The sequence below is a fragment of the Clinocottus analis genome, unplaced genomic scaffold (assembly GCF_023055335.1).
Source record: "Clinocottus analis isolate CAN_PGR_092001 unplaced genomic scaffold, fCliAna1.0.p SCAF_8, whole genome shotgun sequence".
Classification (NCBI taxonomy): Eukaryota; Metazoa; Chordata; class Actinopteri; order Perciformes; family Cottidae; genus Clinocottus; species Clinocottus analis.
The window spans coordinates 2,377,967-2,400,423 of record NW_027176240.1 but is presented as its reverse complement, the minus strand read 5'-3'; positions in this window follow the sequence as shown (position 1 = coordinate 2,400,423).

The window sequence follows — 22,457 nt, the reverse complement described above, 5'->3', positions numbered from 1 at the left end:
ACTGCTCGAGAACCCAAACACCTGCCAACTACAGACATTCAGAGACTCTCCAAACAAAAATCCTCTCTCTCTCTTACACACAGTCCCTCTATCATCTCCTCTCTTCTGGAGCTGTAGATAAGACGGCGAGGTGTGATGAGTGAAACGCTTGCTGTTGGACACCATTAAGCCAAGGTTTTATCACGCCACCAAAATCCTCGTGGGTGACGGGCCGTGACTTCCTCTCTCTCTCTCTGTCTGTGACTGTCTTTTGTTCTTTCTAGTTTCTCTCTTTTTAGTTGTCGTCTCTTTAATGTCTCAGGTCGTCTACAGTCACATCACATTTTTTTAATACAATTGTGCGTCTTTATATTTCTTTTCAATTTAACGAGAGGGCCGGATGGCATTGGTGTGTTTTGAGTTCGTGCCGTCTTTCATTTTCAATAAATAACCCTCAAAATAAAGTATATTAAAAGTCTTGATCCTCCAAATTATATTTGACGACTCCCTTGATTTTATTTTTAATATCTTCACAGTTCATTGGAGCATAGTTGTATCTTGCAGCTGTGTTACTTGTTAAGAGCTGAACAACTATACTCAAAGCATATTTAAAGCTTTAGTTTTTTAAGAAGAAGGTGTCTTTATATGATGGATGCAAATAATGTCACCATGCAAAGTGAGTATATCATTTTCTTGCAGAGTGCATCATACCTAGAGCACAGCAGATTTAGCTCGTGTTTGGACATTTGATAACTCAGCATCACACAGAGTATTGCATAGTAAAGAAAAGGTGTCTTTGACAAGAAAAGAAAAAAAATACATATATAATTGTGTGTCATCAAGGCCATTCTGGAAGGTAAACACCAATGCACATCAAATCCCATTCAAACCTCCATGAAATACTGTTTTCAAACTAGCTTAAACCCATTTATAGTAACCTTATTAAGACCTGGTGGAATATGTTGCCCCGGCCATTAGCAGATTGGAAAACATAAACAACATAAATAAGCAGAAGTAAGTATAAATGGCAGCCGTGGCGTTCGGCTCCGGCGAGCTCGCCATCTTTGTTTCCCTCCCGTGACCGCGGCATATTATAGTGGCTAGCCGCTAATTAGACACTGTTAATACTCTCATTCATCACTATCAGGGCTGCAGACCACGGCGCCCATTACACTGGGGGCCTCTGTGTGTGTGTGTGTGTGTGTGTGTGTGTGTGTGTGTGTGTGTTCATATATGGGGGCCAAAAAGCGAGATGAGGTTAATGACCCTTAACAGTACACAACTCATTTGTATCAGCACGGTTTACGCACCTGTCTCCTGACTGTACACACACACACATCACACACACACATGCAGAGACACACAAGCTAACATTCCACCAGTTAGTCACTCATTCTCCAAACGCTGGAGGTTTCAAGATTGAATAAAACATGATGTGAGGTAGCTTATGTAACGCTTTTTACCTGTGATGCAGCAGACCAAAGTCAGCCCTTGATTACACTTCAAGGTTGCGCTGAAATACACCTACTGGGCTGCGTTTGATATGACAATACAGACGAGGGAGCAGCGTGACATATTGATGGGAGAATAGTTGAGAGAAGCGGGGTGGGAAAAAGCAGCGAGCACAGATATTGGCCGAGATATTGGATGTGACTAAAAAAAAAAGCGTCGAGCGGAAGTAGAATGGGGCGAGACTCTCCTCGAGATTTTTCATCATGAAGTCCAATTAGTGTTCCCACGCCGCTGAAGCAGGTGGGCAAGGTACGACTTGAGGAAAATATTTCACGTCGAAATTGATGTCGTAACCAATTGGCTGAGGGCGGCTTTCATTTTCATTAAAGGGTCCGGCGGTCTCGTCGCTGAAAAAAAGGTCACCGCTCGCAATCCTCGGCAAACTCGTGTTGAGATGAACGAGTAATGATCTCCTCCATTCTTGGGAAGCGATTGCCGAGGGTGTGCGGGAGAAAAGTGTGAACATGAACTGCTCCGTGCGAATAAGGTACAAGACGTACATAGCAGCGGCGAGGTGTGAATTCCCATAACTACTGGAAAAGCACAGACATGGCTGATGTATAAGATGAGCGCCCTAAAATACATTTTTAAGTGACAGACAGTCCTTACCGTGAAAAATGTGGTCTAACGCTTAAATAAACCCAAGGGTCCCCTTATAGTAGGTCTTCTACAGCTCATGTGAGCTTGAAATGAATACCAGACCTGGTTGTGTTTGGTCTCTAAAGAATCTACAACTTTGCGTCATTAAAAAAAAGAGATTTTTTTAATTGAATTCATTTATTTCTGCATGAAATAAATGAAGAGTCTGATCAAAAAATGACTGTTTAATGACAAAGTATAATGTCACATGCAATCAAAATACAAGCATACATTTGCCTGCTAAATTAAAACTAAAAATATATGGATAGGCACGAATATGCTGTCTGAATGGAAATAGTTATAAAGAAATTTCAAAAAAGAAAACACGTGAAAATTCACGTTTCTGTCTCTTTACCTGTTTCCAGGAAATGGAAATATAAAGAGAAAGCTTTATCATCTTTTTTCGACGGGCAATTTAATCTTTAATGGGTCTTCTTTTGCTTTGCTCGCTGCATCTCCGCAGGTGGGAGGATGCGACTACATAACTGACTCAAATACAGCGAAAATGTATCAACATCTTTTTCTTTGAATTTATAAAAGAAAGAAAGAAAGACCATGTGTCTTTACATTTAGAAGTCATTTGAATAAAAATGAGAACTTTGAAACATCACACAGAGTCGCAGACCCCATGAATTACAAAACGAAAGGATTTCTACACAATGATACAAAAAAAATTAAAATAGAGCATCTAGCCTTGGATTAAGCAATGCTTAACTTCACAATGTGAAACAATAAAGCTAGTTCAAAGGTGAACTCTAAAGAAAATGGTATAATTACATGATAAAAATGTGCCTGGGGTGCAAGAATAGGAAAATGAATAGTTAATGAAATTGCGCAATTGTAGTGCCTCTAATTATTGCACAAAGAGGCAATTGGTACATTTGTACTTAGGTGTAATTTCCGACAAGATTTTGAGTGGCGGATCATGCAATAAGGAGACATAATCAGTATGAAAAGTAGCGCTAAACGTTGTGATCAAAACTAAATAATGACTCAAACGAGTGCTTTTGACCCCGCTGACATCCTTCAACCATCTCAAAGCTGAAGAACGAAGTCCGACTCCTCGAGTTCCCTCGCGTTCCTACTCGCATTCATCACAGCTCATCAGCAGAGTACAGTCCATTACATCTCTGTGTGTGTGTGTGTGTGTGTGTGCAAAAAAATCTTTTTCCTAAATGTGTCCCCGCTTGTCTTGATCAGGTCCGTGGCCTCTCAACGCAGCTTCACTGTGTGTGTGTGTGTGTGTGTGTGCAGAAGAGAGGGGGACGGGAGTAATGGCCCCGTGCTAATGAATTACTTGTTTGTGACAGTGTGTGTTATTCACCAGACCAGCAGTACACACACACACACACGCACACGCACACACACATGCTAAAATGCATTATTATATTATAATATATATTAACATATCGAAATCCCTTTTCCCCATTCTTTTAAAACAAGATCCTGTTTTTGATGACTCTGCATGCATTCGGGGGCGTACATACGCTCTTTTGTCCAAATTACATGTGATTGAAGCCGACTAGAGAGTCACTCCAATCATATGAAAACTGCACTTGGCAATCAGCTCACGAGTCGCACTCGACCCGCTTCTCACTCGCACTCAGACGCCGACATCACACCGGCGGAGACACTGTTTTTGTGTCGCGTGCAAAAACTGAAAGTGAAGTTAGCATTTTGTCAATTTTGGTCGGAGAACGTGTCGTCGTACTTAGCTAACGGTGGGCGGTGTGTGTGTTTTGTTATTACTTCGCTAAATATGATAAACCAGAAGAGCGAGATTAAGGTCTTGCTTATTAATTTCTCCCTCGCCCCGCGCCTCCTGATCCAACAGCTTAGGTGAGAGGAGGCCAGCAGTCGTCTTTAAAGCTCCATATCGCCAAGATTTTGGCAGAGACTTGAGCCCGCTAAGCCACGCCCACCTTTGTTTTTTGCGTTTGAATCAAAAAACCTAAAATGATTAAACCCACGTTTTAATTTCACTTAAATACATCACATTAGGCAAAACCCAAGATGCTTTAACTATCTACGCCGGGGTACCGCATTAAAACATTGCCACAAAAAAGCTTGAGAGATGATTATGTGCGGCGTTTGGGAGTAAATATTGTTTGTTTGCAGCTGGCTCCAGCTCGCAGGATACATTTGTTATGTTTACAGCATATCGGGAGATAATCCTCGTGAGTTGGTGGGTAAATTTGAATGTAACAAACACTTTGTTTACCCGTCGCAAATGAGCCACACAAAGCGCAGACAGAACAGTCCAGAACCACATGACATGTGGGTTGATATTAATAAGGGTGTGAATACGCATAAAGTCTCAACGAAACAACTCTCTTTGACCAAAGTTTGGGACCAAAGGACGTTCAAGCTGCTGCCAACATCTGCATTGACTGAGAAACTAAAAACTTCACAGTGCTGGAGGTTTAAGTGAAGCCTGACACATGAAATAATATTCAAAAAATGTGTTTATTGGAGTCCAACAATATTAATAATAATTCTATCAGGAGAATTATTACTTTATATACCTACCAAAAAGGAAAGAAACATTAAATAATTATGGGTTGATTCAATAAAGTGACTATTCATATTGAAATATTAATAACAATATGAATGTTATTCTTACCGTAACCTTTTTAAAATTAGCAATGATTTCCCTAGAAAACAAAGCTAGTGACGGCTGCCATTTTGAAAACGTAATTTAAATGCCTGCTACTGCCTGCAGTACATATGAACTCCACCAGATGGCAGAACACATGTGTATGATTGTATACAGCAGGTTTTTAATGACGTGGATGTGATACAAATGGCGCTACAGGGCTAAGTCGGGTCTTTTACCCGCATGTAGCACTGATGCACGCGGCTCGACGGCTAAGTGACATTCACATGTTGTGATGAAAAAGTTGTGGCCTCCGTCTGGAGATCAACACCTTCGGGCCAAATATGTTCACCCTCAATCACCCACAGAAGAGCTCCAATTGGTTCAGAGTGAGGAGACTTTGTGAAACACCAAATCCGTAAAAAAAATAACTTTTTTAATCGCCTCTGCATATTTTTTATCTCCCCAAGTGGCTCAAATAGGACATGACAAGTTTTCTTGCTTTTAGCGTGTCATTTGGACGCCATTTGGTCTGCAATGACTGCAATAGGCGTTGCAGCTTAAGGTGTGTTGGTAAAGCTGACAAAGGATCGGATCGCCGGTGTTCGAGTCGAGTTTTTTACTTGACCGTAACTTATATTTTATTTAGTTGACGTACTTATTTTCAGCCCACTTGTGACATTTCGTTGCTTCAACCCAACTGTGACCATGTCACGGTAGAAATACGGTTGTTAAATGACAATAGAATTACCGAAAATGTGGTCATATTTCACACTCAATAATGACACAGAGAAATGCCTTGTTATTTCTACGCCCACGAAATCGGGTCGGTCCCTGTCATAAGATGTTGAGCCTTCAACAAAGAAGATGCCGTGCTGCCACCGGGAGCAGAAAGTGACAGGAAATAACCGAAATGAACTGAAGGGACCTTGAACGTGTCGCTGTGGGTCGAATGGTGGTTTGTGGAGCTTGATTGCCAGCTGACGCCTCTCCCGTATTACTCCAGGTAACAGGCGACCTTCCCGTCCTGACGGTATGCGTTACCCAGACGGCGTCTCTCCGGGGACGCCGAGGTAATGTGCCTCGCCTTTGGGTTTTTTCTGCCTGGTGAAGTTACGCCATTCTTGCGGTGCACGGTGAATAAAAAATGAAACTGATGACCCGGAAAATCCCTCACTGACATGCATCACATATTAGTCTTGGATAACAAAACATATGTAATTGTTTAATACTATTACTGATGTGTTAACACAGTAGTAGATGTAGATAAGGCAACTGAAGTTTAAACTGTTTTATCAGTTCATATTTATTTTAAAATATTTATTTTAAATGTTAAAACTATTGTGTATATATATATATATTGGGGTGATCCGCCGGCCACTGAATGCGCAGGTAGAAAATCCATGGTCGACCACTGATATATAGTTGAATAATAACAGCATAACAAGACTATAGTAGCTCAAAATGTTGCTTCTTTAACCTGTTGAAAACTTTGACACCAGTCTAGGCTCCAAACCTTCTTTTCCCTCTGTATGAGTTGTCGTAGGAACACCAAATTAATTCCAATACTTGTGCTTATTGTATGTATTTGTTCAGCAAAGTCTTGGGAAAAAAATGTATATCTGCAAAAAAATAATTTTTAAAAGATATTTTGATTGTAACTATGAACGTCCAGCATGATGTGAGCCAGATTCCCCAAAAAAGCCTCCTGGAGCGTCAATAAGACACCTTTTAGGAAAGATTAGGACCTAAAGAATCAGAATCTGCAACAAAAATCACAATAAAACAAAGTATTGGTCTGTTAGGATGGAGTATTAGTCAAAAATCGGTGTCGTTCGGTTCAAAAATTGGAAAAATTATGTATTTTATGCCAACAGATTGTCTGAATAGGGCATGCTGGGACTTTAAAAGATTTTTGCGCACGGTTTCCAAAAGGTTAGATGTCTTTACAGTCCTGCTATAATGGATCCTCATGTTTTTAAATACATCCTTAACATTTACATTTCCCCCCAAAAGAATGCTCAACACTTTAAAACAGCTCTCGTATTTTCTTGCAAGGCAAAAAAAAAGCTAATATCACTGCCCCTAAACAAGCTTCTTTACTGAGGAAAAAAATACACCCGATGTTGGTAAAAAGTATTTGGACCTGCAGTTATTGTCGAACGGTAATCCTCGAGTTCGCTCTGCACAGTCACACCGTCGGCGCCTGAAGAGGTTACCATGGAGACAGTGAAGAGGAAAGGGGGGTTCCTCCTGACACCGAGCAGAAGTTGGTAATTGGCAGATTATCAGAAGACAGAGGTTACAGCCGGGCCTGCAGAAAGTCCACAGCGCCGCCGTCGCAAACAAGCGCACGCTCGCGCTCATTATATCCACCACACGCTCCCCTCTGGCTGGAGGCAACACACACACACACACACACACACACACACGAAAAACAACAACATCAACAACAAAAGGGACGAACAACGACAATAAAATAAAAGCTAAATACTGTCAGGAGAAAATAGCAGGTTGTCAGCCTCTCCTCTCCCATTCTCCCGTAATAGCTTAACTTGGACAAGGGAGGTGGGGGGTGTTGCGGATTGCTCGGGGGACAGATCCCCGACAGGGACTGTGACACGCTGTGCTCTGACAGACTGAGGAGGCAGGATCGCTTTGCAAAGCCGCTCTACAGGAAAGGGATGAGTGTCACTGTAGGTCAGAGATAAAAACGTAATGCGTGTACGCCGAGCGGCCGCCTTTTTAGTTGATAACTTGCTCTCTGTGTCTCGCTCCTTGAATCGAGAATGGAGATTTGCCAGAACGGATGAAAAAAAGAAAAATCGCTATAATCTCTGGATTTATACTGTAGGTCTATAGCTCCTGTACTGACGAGGTATATAGCTCCTGTACTGACAAGGTATATATGTCCTGTACTGACGAGGTATATAGCTCCTGTACTGACTAGATCAATAGCTCCTGTACTGACTAGGTATATATGTCCTGTACTGACTAGGTATATATGTCCTGCACTGACTTGGTATATATGTCCTGCACTGACTTGGTATATATGTCCTGCACTGACTAGGTGTATATGTCCTGCACTGACTAGGTATATATGTCCTGCACTGACTAGGTATATATGTCCTGCACTGACTAGGTATATATGTCCTGCACTGACTAGGTGTATATGTCCTGCACTGACTAGGTATATATGTCCTGCACTGACTTGGTATATATGTCCTGCACTGACTTGGTATATATGTCCTGCACTGACTAGGTGTATATGTCCTGTACTGACTAGGTATATATGTCCTGCACTGACTTGGTATATATGTCCTGCACTGACTAGGTATATATGTCCTGCACTGACTAGGTGTATATGTCCTGTACTGACTAGGTATATATGTCCTGCACTGACTTGGTATATATGTCCTGCACTGACTAGGTATATATGTCCTGTACTGACTTGGTATATATGTCCTGCACTGACTTGGTATATATGTCCTGCACTGACTTGGTATATATGTCCTGCACTGACTAGGTGTATATGTCCTGCACTGACTAGGTATATATGTCCTGCACTGACTAGGTATATATGTCCTGCACTGACTAGGTATATATGTCCTGCACTGACTAGGTGTATATGTCCTGCACTGACTAGGTATATATGTCCTGCACTGACTTGGTATATATGTCCTGCACTGACTTGGTATATATGTCCTGCACTGACTAGGTGTATATGTCCTGTACTGACTAGGTATATATGTCCTGCACTGACTTGGTATATATGTCCTGCACTGACTAGGTATATATGTCCTGCACTGACTAGGTGTATATGTCCTGTACTGACTAGGTATATATGTCCTGCACTGACTTGGTATATATGTCCTGCACTGACTAGGTATATATGTCCTGCACTGACTTGGTATATATGTCCTGCACTGACTAGGTATATATGTCCTGTACTGACGAGGTATATAGCTCCTGTACTGACTAGATCAATAGCTCCTGCACTGACTAGGTATATATGTCCTGCACTGACTAGGTATATATGTCCTGCACTGACTTGGTATATATGTCCTGTACTGACTAGGTATATATGTCCTGCACTGACTTGGTATATATGTCCTGCACTGACTAGGTATATATGTCCTGCACTGACTTGGTATATATGTCCTGCACTGACTAGGTATATAGCTTCTTCACTGACTAGGTATATAGCTCCTGCACTGACTAGGTATATATGTCCTGCACTGACTAGGTATATATGTCCTGCACTGACTAGGTATATAGCTCCTGTACTGACAAGATACAGGTGCAGTACTAAATTGAATGCAAATAAATTTAATTGTTCTTCCTTATCAAATGAGACACTTTTAAGAGTGCAGCCCACTTCGTACACAACCAAACTTTTGGCCGTTTCACTATAAGATTACATCATTTCTCAGGACCCCAAAAAACCACATGGCCATCCAAATGGTACATGGAAAAGCACTGTGTAACTCACTGTTTGGAAAGTGTCATATATATAAAGTTATTCTTAATATTGAGCATGCAATGGAAATGTAAACTCCACCTAAATGTTTCCCCTTCCTGTCTCCATGCTCCACTTCAAATGGTTAACGAGTTGAGCTGCGGAGGGAGCTGCAAAGTAGGATTGTGACCTTAAATATTCCCATGACCAAACACTGCCCATGCTGCTGGAATCAGTGGGACTTTTCTCCTTCCAGCGGTTATTGTTTCTCCAATGTTTCACGATAAATACCCATAATTTCTCTTGGATATTACATACAACAGCGTTTCTCGTTTTATTTACACATTTCTTTCAGTATGGAAGGTTTGTTAAATCATAAAACATTGGACTGCAGCGACTAAATCGAGTGCTTCCCCTTGTTTTTTAGCGGGCGACCAGCGGATCTATAGTTCACTCTGATGGTTGAGTCCACAGGAATTTCTCCACACTTTGGTGGCCACATGGAGACTGAACGTTTTCATGGAGGTCAAGTGTGTGGGTGTGAAGGTGAGTTTTTGTGTTCATGCCAGTGGGGCCATAAGGGGATGTAGAAGTGAGCAAGACCTCCAACAAAAAAAAGATGCATCACTTCTAAGCAAATTCCCAAACCATGGCCAAAATCATGAACTCTTGTGGGAGGCATAGTTGCACTTAGTAGCGTTCCTTTTTTTTTTACTAATGTTCCTATGGAGATCAAAAGGTGTTGTAGTTGTGTGTGAATACATGTACGCAGTGATGTGTGTGCGTACAAGGTCGCAGCTGTTGCAAACTTGCGCTTGTTATATTTCTGCACATGAATCCCCATGAAGTCTTGACCATGAAACCTGAACGCGGCATAATGACCGGTTATTTGAAACAATGGTGGGAACAATTGTCGGCCTCCACAGGTTCCTTTTTAAATCCCATCGTCCAATCACCTGCAACGCAACAGATCAAAACATTTCTTCCTCTGAAGAAATGTTTGTCGAGCTTGATCCAGCGTACACTTCAAAATGCTGCATTGCCAAAAGCGATAGTGTCGTTATTCACTTGATGTTTGTTAAATTTCTTCAATAAACAGCACAAAGGATGGGCACATGGGTAGAGAGGTAGAGAGAAAGGAACAGAAAAACCGGGGCCTTGGGTTTGTTGAAAATTTGGCTTCAATGAAACATGTCCTTTTGTGAGTTAAAGAGCTTCCCTCTTAAACTCCAGAAGAGATGCAACCGTGCTGGATGCTACTCGCCATGTTCGGCAAACAATCGAGATGCTGGCAGCCGTGAAGATTTCCGCAGAAAAGTAATTTAAAAAGGGTTGTAGAGTGCGTGTCATCCTGCTGACTGACGCCAGAGGGAAGACAGACACAGCTAACTTTTATGATTCAGCTGTGGCCAACCTCGCCAAACACTTGAGCCTGAGAGTGGCTTAATCCAGATGCTAAAACTGCTGGAATAGCGCTTTTGGCCCCAGATGCAAGGGGGGTGGTGCCTTGAATCTGTAGGGGGAGGAAACCTAGCCAAATCAGTAGGTGTGCCCACCCGTCAGGAGGGAGAACATTTCAGGGGATGGCAAGGTTGCCTCAAAGGGCAAAATGATTGGGGAAACTATAGCTTTGCACATTTATCTGCCAACATTAGCAGCATGTGTTTCTTATGCTGCGTTCACACCAAAAGTGTTGCATGTAATCTACTCGTTCGACACAAATGGTTGCGAATGTAAGAGTTGATATTTTTCACCTTTGGCCGACATTTGTGGGACTTCCACAATAAGTATAAAGCAGATTTTGTGGTTCTTTTTCAAGGTGGATGGTGGAAATGGTAACTGTTTTTACAGAGATAAGCCACAGAGATAAGCCACGCCCCCTTTCCGGCGCAAATTAACCGCAAAAAGTCGAGCGAGTAAACTCACGCCAGTAAAGCGGTGCGAATATTTGCAACGCTTCTGGTGTGAACGCAGCATAAGTCAATGATGCGGCTGCCACAGGTTGCAACAGGACAGTAACATGCTAGAAATAACCAGCATGCCACAGGTGCGTGGCAATATTCAACATGTGATGGAGAAACCATCAACTTTTCAGATGTGTGCAATGTTTGTGGTCTTATCACTTTAACAAACCTACAGATCAGTAAAACATATCAATTGTTTTATTTATGAATAGATGTTACTTATCAGAGGTTTATTGGTGTGGTTTCAGCTACGACTGATGTATGCCTCTTCTATTGAACCGCCCACAGCGCCAGGACTCCCATACAGTCGTTGGCCCACTGCTCCTATGCAGCATATACGGTGCTAGCTAACGCACGTAAATGTGCAATACGCCTGCAATTAAAAAGGTAGTGAAAAACAAGCCTGGAGTTCAAATGGTTAACTTATGCAGTGGGTGTCATTTGTACTTTGAATAACAATCTTATCGTGATATGACCATATGTGTTATCGGCGGTTTCAGTGGGTGTCCAAGCCACACGGCCATTAGGAGTGACAATATACCCAGGTACTCATTGCGATCCCAAGCACTGCAGCCAGATCCGCGGCTAACAACCTAACAATAAGTACTATGTGTGTAATGGCCGGCCTCTCCACCCTGTGATTTTGTTAAATGGACTATGATGCATTTCTCTAAATGTGGGCTCCGCCGCGCTCTGCCAAACAAGCTGCTGTTTGGATCTCCGTGCACTCACTCCCCGTGCCTCTGCAAAACTATTAACACATGGACACAGGTGCACGCACGCACACACACACACACACACACACACACACGCAGTGTTCAACTTCATAATCACAAGTGTAGACAATCAACATAAAAAAAAGGAGATTACGTTCAGGGCTGGGAGTGGGTGGGAGTCACACTCTCATGCAGATGGCATCATTTTCTGTCCATCGCAGCAGTTGCTTTGAAATGGCTGACAGAGCGTGTGTGTGTGTGGGGGGGGGGGGGGGGGGGGGGAGGGGTTCGGCTGATACACTCCGTGTTCAAAGGGAAGCCGGCGTCGTCGGCTGCGTGCCCCTGGGCCGGCAGCACATCTCATGACAGGATAATGAGAGTTTAACATCAAGGCTGTTATTAATTTACTATTAACACCAGAAGTGCGTCGATGTTGCTATCGCATGCGGGAAGGAGTGGGGGTACGTGTGGTGTCGGTGCTGTGTGTGTGTGGATTTCAAGGTCTTAAGAGGCATTTGATACCACTCAGTTCAACCAGGGGCACAAGTGCACGCGTGCGCACATGGGCGAGCGTGTGGGCACGCTGGGTAAAAACAACGACACAGGCGTTTTTTGTCGGCAACAGAGCACAGTTTGGACGACAGTCCCTCGCTTTCCAGCGGTTCACGCGGCGCTGCAGAGCGCAGGGGTCAACTTTTATGGATCTGAGATAATTGAAAACGATAAATATGGCCTTTCAAAGCAAAGCAAATAAACTCAGCCCTTCACTGGATTTGATGTTTAGCCAAGCGGCAACACTGGCATCGAGTCAACGGGAAGGGACTGTATGAAAAATTTTAAAAAAAACACACGCTCACGCACTAATGTACACAAACTCGCAGAATGGATAACTGCCCCTCCAACGGTCATGTCTGTCTTTAGGAAGACATTTACCACCTCCTGAACAAGGCAGCTGAAGATTACACAGGACCCCACGGTGGATGGATGTAGATAGATATTGATAGAGAGAGAGAGAGAGAGAGAGAGAGAGAGAGAGAGAGAGATCTATAACTATATATAACTATATATATATATATATATATATATATATATATATATATATATAGCAGATATCTATATCTATATAGATATATCTATGTATATATATAGATATCTATATATCTTCTTAAAGCATCTAAATAGCAATTCAATCAATAAATTATTCTACTAGAATGAACACAGAGAGAGAGAGAGAGATAATAGATAGAGATCTATAACTATCTCTCTCTCTCGCTCTCTCTCTCTCTCTCTCTCTCTCTCTCTCTCTCTATATATATATATATATATATGTATGCTCTTAGTAATGTCAATAGAAATAAACAATGATCCAAACGACGTATAAAATAACTGGATAAATTAAAAAATACTAATTATATAAAGCTAAAGCGTCATCCCCACTATCCAGAATAATTTTAAAGATGTTTTTATGAAAGTAAACTATAACATTGCATTTTGAAAATGTGTGATTTCTAAATGTTCTTCAGGTTTAAATGTTAATTCAAACCGGTGTCTGCCCAAATAAGGTAACAACACGTCCTTCTGTACGATCAATCTGAAATACACTCTAAAAAATGAACATGGTTTTGGGCTAAATGCAATTAAACGCATTGCGATCACACAATCCATCACAGTTACACTAACTAGCTCAACATAATGGAATAAAAAGTGCCGATCAAAAAGTACATTTTCTTCCACATTCCCTTCATGAAGTACCAGATTGATGAAGCATATGTGCACCCAATCAATGCAGTGTGCATGTATAAAATACAAAGGCATTCACTAGACACATTGCACAAATGTGGCAGGCGTGGTACGACAATAAATGGGTATAACAGGATGACAAGTTGATGATACTTTTATATATATATTTAGAAAAATAAAACCATTGTGTCATGACCATTCACCAGCATCCGTGTCTCTGAATGCTAAATAGTGATGCAGTGACTTAGCCACCCAGTGAGGATGCCACCGGTGGAGCCTCCCTTTTGGGATATAAGTCTTCAATGAATGGGTGATGACTTCAGGTGGACCCAGAAGACTGGGGGGGGATCTAGAGGGACTACATCTCCCAGCTGGTCTGGGACCAGCTCCTTCGGTCCTGCATCTGGTGCGAGCAGCATGAGAAGCGGACATCTGGGATGTTCTGCTGGCACACAGCTGTGACTGCCAAACCTAAACCTGCAAAAGGACAGATGGAGGGACGGGAAGCGAAGAGATGGGGAAAAGCTCGCGTTATGGTTTTTAAGAGAAAAATCCTCGTTGAAATGGTTGAAATATAAAAAACTAATTAGCTTAAATTATTTTGGCTTCTAAAGGCACGCTGATTCCCAGAGGAACTTTAGATTGTAAACAATCCTGTCAGCTTGCGAGTGTTAAAAAGTCCAACGGGACACATGAAACGTCCTCGTGCAACATGGTTTGGCTATATCGGGCGGGGGCGGGAGGGGGTTCTTGGACTGGATATTGACTCGGTCATTAACTAAAAGTTGAGCAAAACTTAAATTTAATTCAAAACTTCGTGCAGCTGTGTGTTGTGTGCACACCACATTTTTCACAAAGCCGGGATGATAAATGAGACTTTGCTGATAGTTCCCACATACTCGAATAAAAGGAAAGAAAGGTAGTGCACATGCAGACTTTTTCCCCTTCATCCATACATATCTTCTCAAATATCTTTCTCATCCACTGAGCCAGAAATCTCGACTTAATAAGCAACTACATACATAAAACTTTCCAGATGTACTTCTATCTACAGTCTGAAGGTTTTTCCAGAGGGCTTTATATGCCAGAGGAGACTCGCATATACCATTCATAGCCTGATTTATGGAACATTGTATTCCTAAAAACATGGATAAAACAAATTTCAAGCCATTAAGGGCTTATGTGTTACATTAAGGAGACCTAAAAACCCAAAATGAGGAAAGGCTTGCAAAAAGCACTATACAAACATAAAGGTGGACAGTCACAGGAAAAACACAGTACAATCCCACACTGGGGCAGGAGACCAACAGGGTTTAAATACACAGGGGAGGGGATGGACACAGCTGGGAACAATTAAGGACAATCAAGGGCCAGAAAGTGCAGGAAACACGGAGGACACACAAGACAAGGACTACAAAATAAAACAGGAAACAGACAACTCACGTCATGCGTCTGAGTTTGGTTCTTTGAGGACTATTTTGCCGCACATTGTCCCCTCTGTCTCCCTTTTGTCTTTCCTGTCTCTCTCTTATTTTACCAGCCAAATGAAGCAGAAACCCTCAAAATATTCACCTCAAATAAAAGTGCACCTCGAGATCAGAACATGCATACCTTTTATTCTGGTAGCAATAAAAGAAAAGTCATCAAAACCTGAGTGATCCTCAAGACTGCGTGTCATCTGTTTTAAAATAAATTCATTATTAAACAGACTTCAATTTAAATTAAACACTGCTAATCGTGTTGTCAGGAGATCTAAAAAATAACTTGGGCTGAATAAATTGGTAGAATAATGACAGAAAACCAAAAGTTAGCGCCGTGACATACGCGTACTTGTAATCACTGAGCATCAAACTGTGACAGTGACCTTAAATCATCAGCCAAAAGGTGATGCGGGAAATGGCTGTCAGATCTGACAGTTGATGTTTGTCATCGTCCCAACACCGAAGATACCTTTGTAAATATACACACACACACACTTCTGTTACGTGAGCACAAAACACCTGGGTTGTTCCGAATGCCTCATCTGAACACACATTTCTCTCGCTTGCCTACCTCCTCGTCTTCCTCGCCTGTCACTTCTCTCGTATCTGGTGTCGGAAAAAAAGGTCAACGCTCAATTCAGCACTTTGAAAGAGCCATGAGAGTCTGCAGGGATATGGAACCAGTGCTGTGGTTGTGCATTGTGATGAAAGGAGCTGCAGCTTAAGTTATTTTTTTTTACTCATTTTAATGGATGACGCTGCTTCTGATTACAAATCATGGATACGCAGTAAACCAACAAGCACAAGACTGAAACTAAAAGTCACGTTCAGTTGTTTCAAGGTACAACAAATATGTGAGCTATACGTCATATATATATATATATATATATATATATATATATATATATATATATATATATATACTGTTAACCTCCAGAATATTAGCTCTAGAGGAGCAACGTCGTGACAAATGGAAGTAATGGACGATGTTTACACGTCAACAACAACACGATAAGAAACGCTTGAATGTTTCTCAGGGTTTGTCGTGTGTTTGAAAGCAAAGGGCAACCCAGCCCCTTTTTGCTGTAGTTAATATTGTTTGTTTTTCATTTCTGTATATATGTTTTTCTGTTTGCAGTGAAAGGGCAAAAAATATACATATATATATATATATATATATATATATATATATATATATATATATATATATGTATATTTATATATATATATATATATATATATATACATATATTCCTTGTCCTGCAGTGGGGATATTGCAGGATTACAGCAACAGACTGTAAAGAGCACACAAGAGACACATATTGAAGCAGCAATAATATATATACAGACAGACTAAAATGTTTTTAAAAATGTATTTGTATTGATACATTTAAATTGATTAAAGTGACCAAAGTGATTAAAGTGTTTTTTTGGATTCTACTAGAAGCTGGTTGTGCAGCCTGACTGCAGCAGGACGGAAGGAAGGACTTACGGTACCCCACCACATTATTTTCCTCAACAGAAAATAATGTGGTGAGGTACCGTAAGTCCTTCCTTCCGTCCTGCTGCAGTCAGGTTTGACTGCAGCAGGAAGGACTTACGGTACCTCACCACATTATTTTCTGCTGAGGAAAATAATGTGATGAGGTACCGTAAGTCCTCCCTTCCTTCCTGCTGCAGTCAGGCTGCACAACCAACTGAGCTCCTAGTAGACCCTCAACAAAAAAACACTTTTTTGGGGGGGTCCTGACTGAGACAAGCATGGGACAAGTTGGGAGTCTCCTTTTTTGAGTGTTCTGGTAACTGTGGTGAGTCTTGGTAATAACAGCCAAAACTTTTTCCAAAAATGTTGTATGTTGTTGGCTATAAATTTACACCCAAAAGCTCGTGTGGGGGGATAAAAAAGTTTGCTGAGGGTGATAACGTTGGTCGGGATAACAGCTGAAACGATTGATAGCTTCTTTTTTTTTTCCTCTGAGAAAGTTTACTGTCAATCACGGATTAGGTCATTTTAATGCCACCGCCGTAAATTCTCCTGCGCCGCTTCCCTCTTTCGGTTTCCCTTCCTTCAGCCGGTTGTTAGTGCACCATTCAGCATCCCGCTGCCCCCCCCACCCCCCCACCCTGTCACAGCGATTCCCCAGGGTAGCGCGGGAAAGTCATCTGCACCAGGCCCTGCAGGCACAGGCAGGTTGGCTGCCTCATAAATTTATCACACACACTCTCTTTGTTATGCATTGCTCTACCCAAGGGATGAGGACAGTCTACGCCGTATAGTGACGGCTCCTCACATATGAAGAAATACTGCTGTTAAAAAAAAAAAAGAAAGAAGAAGGTTTGGGCTGAGCAAGGGGAAAAATCCAGTTCTAGTCATGAGGATCAGAGCTTTGGTGGGATTGTGTTTCTCCAGAGTGCATCTGTGCAGCGAGTAGCCTCAATTTAAATGAAGTAGATGTGTTTAAATGGTCATGTGTGTTGCCATTGTTCCTCAGTGTGTAATCGAGTATCACATAATCCTAAACTTTGATTGCAAATGCAATGTATGGCTAAATAGTATGGTAAATAGTTTGGCGTTACACACCCTGTGGACATACACGTGTATATATATATATATATATATATATATATATATATATATATATATATATATATATATGCAAAGCATTAACACAACCCAAATGGTGGCAAACAAAAAAGACCATACCATAACAGCATTGAACACAACCAAACCAAACAAATAGCCAAAAAGAACAGTAGAAAACCAAAGAATATATATAATATACAAACAAAACCATGGGAACAAAAGAACTGCGTAATAGATCACAAAAAGACGACATCACTTAAAAGCAATTCTATTAAAAAAAAAGGGTTTTAAAAAGTTATTGATTCTGCCACATAGATGTTACGATTCTTCTAAAAATGAACGGCCAGATGAATGTGTTCTCATTGAACTAATATAATACATTTACGCAGTTAAAGGTTTGAAATTTATCTAAACTGTAACCTTCTTGACTCTGTATTGTTGGTTACAATGGAGATCTTTCATTTCACTGAAATGTTTCATATACAAAATGCTTTTGTACCCATGTACAAACGTATCCCATTCTACACATGCACACGTGATACAGAGCTCCACATTGTTTTTACCCACATGATATCTTTCTCGACCAAATCGAGTCCGACTGCACTGCATGCAAAACACATGAAAAGGAATTCACCCGGCGTAGCAAATGCGGCTCCGTTTCCACTCGCAGGTTCCCTTTGTAGTCAAAATGCTCTCGCCCGGAGCCACTGCCGTGTTTTGGGAGGCGCGAGACCAGTTAATCACCTGTGATTGGTGAGACAGTTCACTCGTGTATAGGGAGCGCTCCATTTGATGCTCTGCAAATAGGTGTGCCAAATGCGAAAATGTCAATTTCTAACTCGATCAAGCTTAATTTATTCCGAGAGCCAGAACCTGTAATTGCAATTAACGCAGGATTAATTGCGCGGCGGCAGAAACTCCTTCGACACGGACTCCTGCAAAAGGGCAGGTACCGAAGAATCTGTCCTCCAGCGGGTGAAGCGGCGCGGCCACGGGGGAGATGACGAACTTCTCCAAGAGTCGTTACAATGCCAATGATTAGGTATTGTAAGCCGACTCGGGATTAACCACATGTGCTCGACCAATCACGATGAGCCTTTTGAACCCTACTGCCCCTATACCGGGAGCGGCAGAGCTCGTCATTCCTCCACTTCTTGGCGAATCGGCCACGCCAGTTTCCCAAAGAATCATTCGCCATTAGCGGAAAAGTTCATTTCTTATGAGCCGAGCACAGAGCTGGTGGAAGATCCTTGGGGATGAAGATTAAGTCTCCTCTCGCTCGTCCCACCTGCATGTTCCAGATTATATTAAAAATAAACTTCTGCGTCCACAGGAAACAACTTCTGCAACAAAATACTTGGTTGGGCTCAGGAAGAGATCCTGGTTTGGTTAAAATAAGGTTTGTTATGTAAAATATGCAATTTATTACAGCGGACTCCTGGCTGGAAATTCATGAGTTTCCTTGACCTGTCAATCATCTGCTTCCACTCACCCTACATGGACTTTCTTGCTCTTTTTTACTACGTCAGTATGACGGCAGGAATACAATTACAGTATTGCGCAATCACACTGTTGACCTTACTTTTTGTTTTAAATGGCGAGAAAACAACATATTGCAACGTTCATGTGGTCCAAAAGCACCATGAACATTCAAAATGGACTCAGAACTAACCTGATATACTGTAAGTTATTGTGTTTACAGCAAACAATGGTCTTATGGTAACATTTGTGGAATCATTTCAGTGTGTCACCAACCATAACTCCTGTTAAAAGACACCAAAGGCATAATCTACAGCACACATCTATAGTAATATTGAACTTTTTTTAAATCAGTGATGTGTGCAACATGTTCCTGAAGAGTGTCAAGTGTGCATAAGCCAGGTTTGACAAATACAGTGAAGGTGAATATGTAGCAGACAAAGCCCGGTCAGAAAACGCACAGGAACATAAGCGCCGCTTTTAGTTTATTGCACACACTGCGTGCTCGCCGTCTGCTTTCTCTGGGCCGTCTTCCTCCGCCTCCGGCTGGAAGCCCTGTTGAAGGATGGAGCTCATCAAGATGAGTGACAGCGTAAATGGGAGAGAGAGAACGCGCACACAATTGTGCAGCAGGTGTCGGGACCAACAAAGACAATTGCCTCGAAGTAAAAGGTTTTTCATAATTCAATTGTACGGGAAATCTGTGTGGGAAAAGTCTGCGTCTACGTGGCCTCGCTTCAGGTAGAAGAGAATGTAAAGTCAGATTCAAAGTTAGTGAGAAAGGGAAAATGTATACAGACAACAGATATGAACACACAAACAATACAACTGTGTGGTTGTTGAAGGCATCATTCTCTAACCATATGCTTTAATATATATACACACACGCACAGTATACATGAATATATTTGTTCTTTTCTGAACAAGATCTGTAGAAATGATATCCATCGGATGGTTCTACAACTTGTGGACTCCAGTACAAGGTCAAAGGGTTAATTTTTTGTCATTGAACAACGGGGTTTTCCAACAAAATGCACATCTAGGATGAGTTAAGGAGCCTCGCAGCCAGATGGGAAACGCTGATTCTCCTGTTTCTCTTCCCAGACGGCAGCAGAGTGAACAGGTTGCGTGGCTGCGGTGTCTCTTCAAACATCCCTTTAGCTCCTCTTCTCGCCAATACCGCCGAGGCTCAAGTCGATGGGTACCAATGACGTCTCGGGTGCGTCATTCAGTGCCAATCCGGCTGGCAGACACGACACCCCCTCCCCCCCGGTGGGTCCGACGTGCATTTTAGGACGACTCAACTGTCTTTTTCGTGTCTGACCAGCCGATAAAAAACAGACCCATTATTTTTCCGAATTGCCGCTGGGCTGATGATGATAAAAAAAAAAACTTGTGTGTGTGTGTTCAGCTGAGAGTTAGAGTCCTGCTGGTGTTTGACAGATACCAGCAAAATAATTGATGACAAAAGACATTAAGAATTACATTAATTACACAGACAGGGGACCTCCTCATTAGACTTTGGGAAACAGCAACTTTTAAGCATTAAAAAGTCCACTGGAATTGCTGCGTTTTCCATCGTGGGCTTCAATAATGAATAAATCATCTTTATTAACATGTATTAGCCATCGTAAATGTTACAGCGAAGGTGCCAATAAATACATAAAACTGAGCTAGGGGGCTGTGAATGCCAGTCAAGGTCACTCTGTTATGAAGTTGGATTTGAAACACTGGCATGTTGGAAAAAGGTAATTATCCAAAAATGTGAGCAAAAAGTGGAAGGCACGCAGCTTCCTCAATAAATTGAAACAAAAAGGCCGAGACCAAAGCAGGGTTTTTTTTTATCAGATAATTAGGACTTGAACCCGTATCCTCATGAATGACGGTATTCTACATCACTGCCAGGAGCCACAAAACCTTTAAAAAAAAACAACCCACACATTTCATACTATCTGTAACGATGCATTAGCAGGGAAATGAGGAGAAGTTTGAAAACACACACGAGCCTCCGCCTCATGGTGTGAATGATAACTTCCTCCCTTCCATCCATCAACCTTGATCGCAAGAGCTGCTGGTTTTATTGGTTCATTTTTCAACAAATCCCAAAGGTAGAGGGGAGAATGGGAAAAGAAAAGTGAAGTAAAACGGATGAACGAAGAAAAAAAAAATCTAATCTGCTGCTAAATGAATGTCACTGTCCGTATACATCGTATTTCTAAAAAGGTGTATTGTAATAACTCAAACGCTGCATAATTTAGATTGAGGGACGAGAGTTCGATTAAAAGAATTCGGCGGTAGCTCAATTGCCCCGAGAACAGACAAACAATTGGTTTAGTCTTCTATACGACGGCAGGAGGAAATAGATTTTGCGTGACATAAAGCATCCGCAGAACTTTTGTGCATTGCGGGTGTACAGTCGCAGCTCCGGGAGGGCCGCCCGTCAGCTCGCGCTCCCTCTTTGCAAGCGTCGGGATCACCAGCCGCCTGGTTTGAGGATCCTGCAGCTGCCGAACTCACCGGAATGATCAATGAGCGCTTTGAGTCGAGGAAGATGGCGGCCCGGCTGCACCGAAAACCCAACGCTCTCTTTGTCAAAGATGTGAATTAAAAGGATAATTCATCAGTCGACCTGCAAGCCGTGGCCGTCCCCAATTTTTTTTGCAGCTTGACACTTACTCAACTGGAACGTCCTTTTTTTTTGTTTTCTTTTGTCGACTTTAAAGTCTATGGAAGGCCATTTCCGCCACACACACAAAAAAAATTACTAAAAAAATAAAATAAAATTTAGGACCTCCTCCCCTGTCCCCGACCAAAAAAAAGAGGACAATAAAAAAATGACTTTTTTCTAGGCCCTTTTTCAAGTCAACAAAAAAAGGCAACAAAAAAAAAAAAAAATTTTTTTTAAAATATTATTATTATTGGTCAATTTTTTTCTTCTTTTTTTGGTCCTAATTTTTTTTATTTTTTTTTGGTCCTAATTTTTTTTTATTTTTTTTTGGTCCTAATTTTTTTTTTTTTTTTTTTGGTCCTAATTTTTTTTGGGGTGTGTGGCGGAAACGAGCTTCCATACATTTGGTCATTGTGTGATATATTTTTAACGGTTACCATGTTTAATGTGTCAAATACTGCTAAATCACTTAATACTCAACAGACTCTGCATTCATGTTCATGCCAACGTAATGCATAATGCATGTTAGCATGTTGATATATTAGCATGCTAACATGCTAAATGTAGATTTTAGTACTTAGCATATAGCCTTATAGAGTCAGTTCAGCCAAAAAACACTTTGGGAGTTATTGGTGGGGAT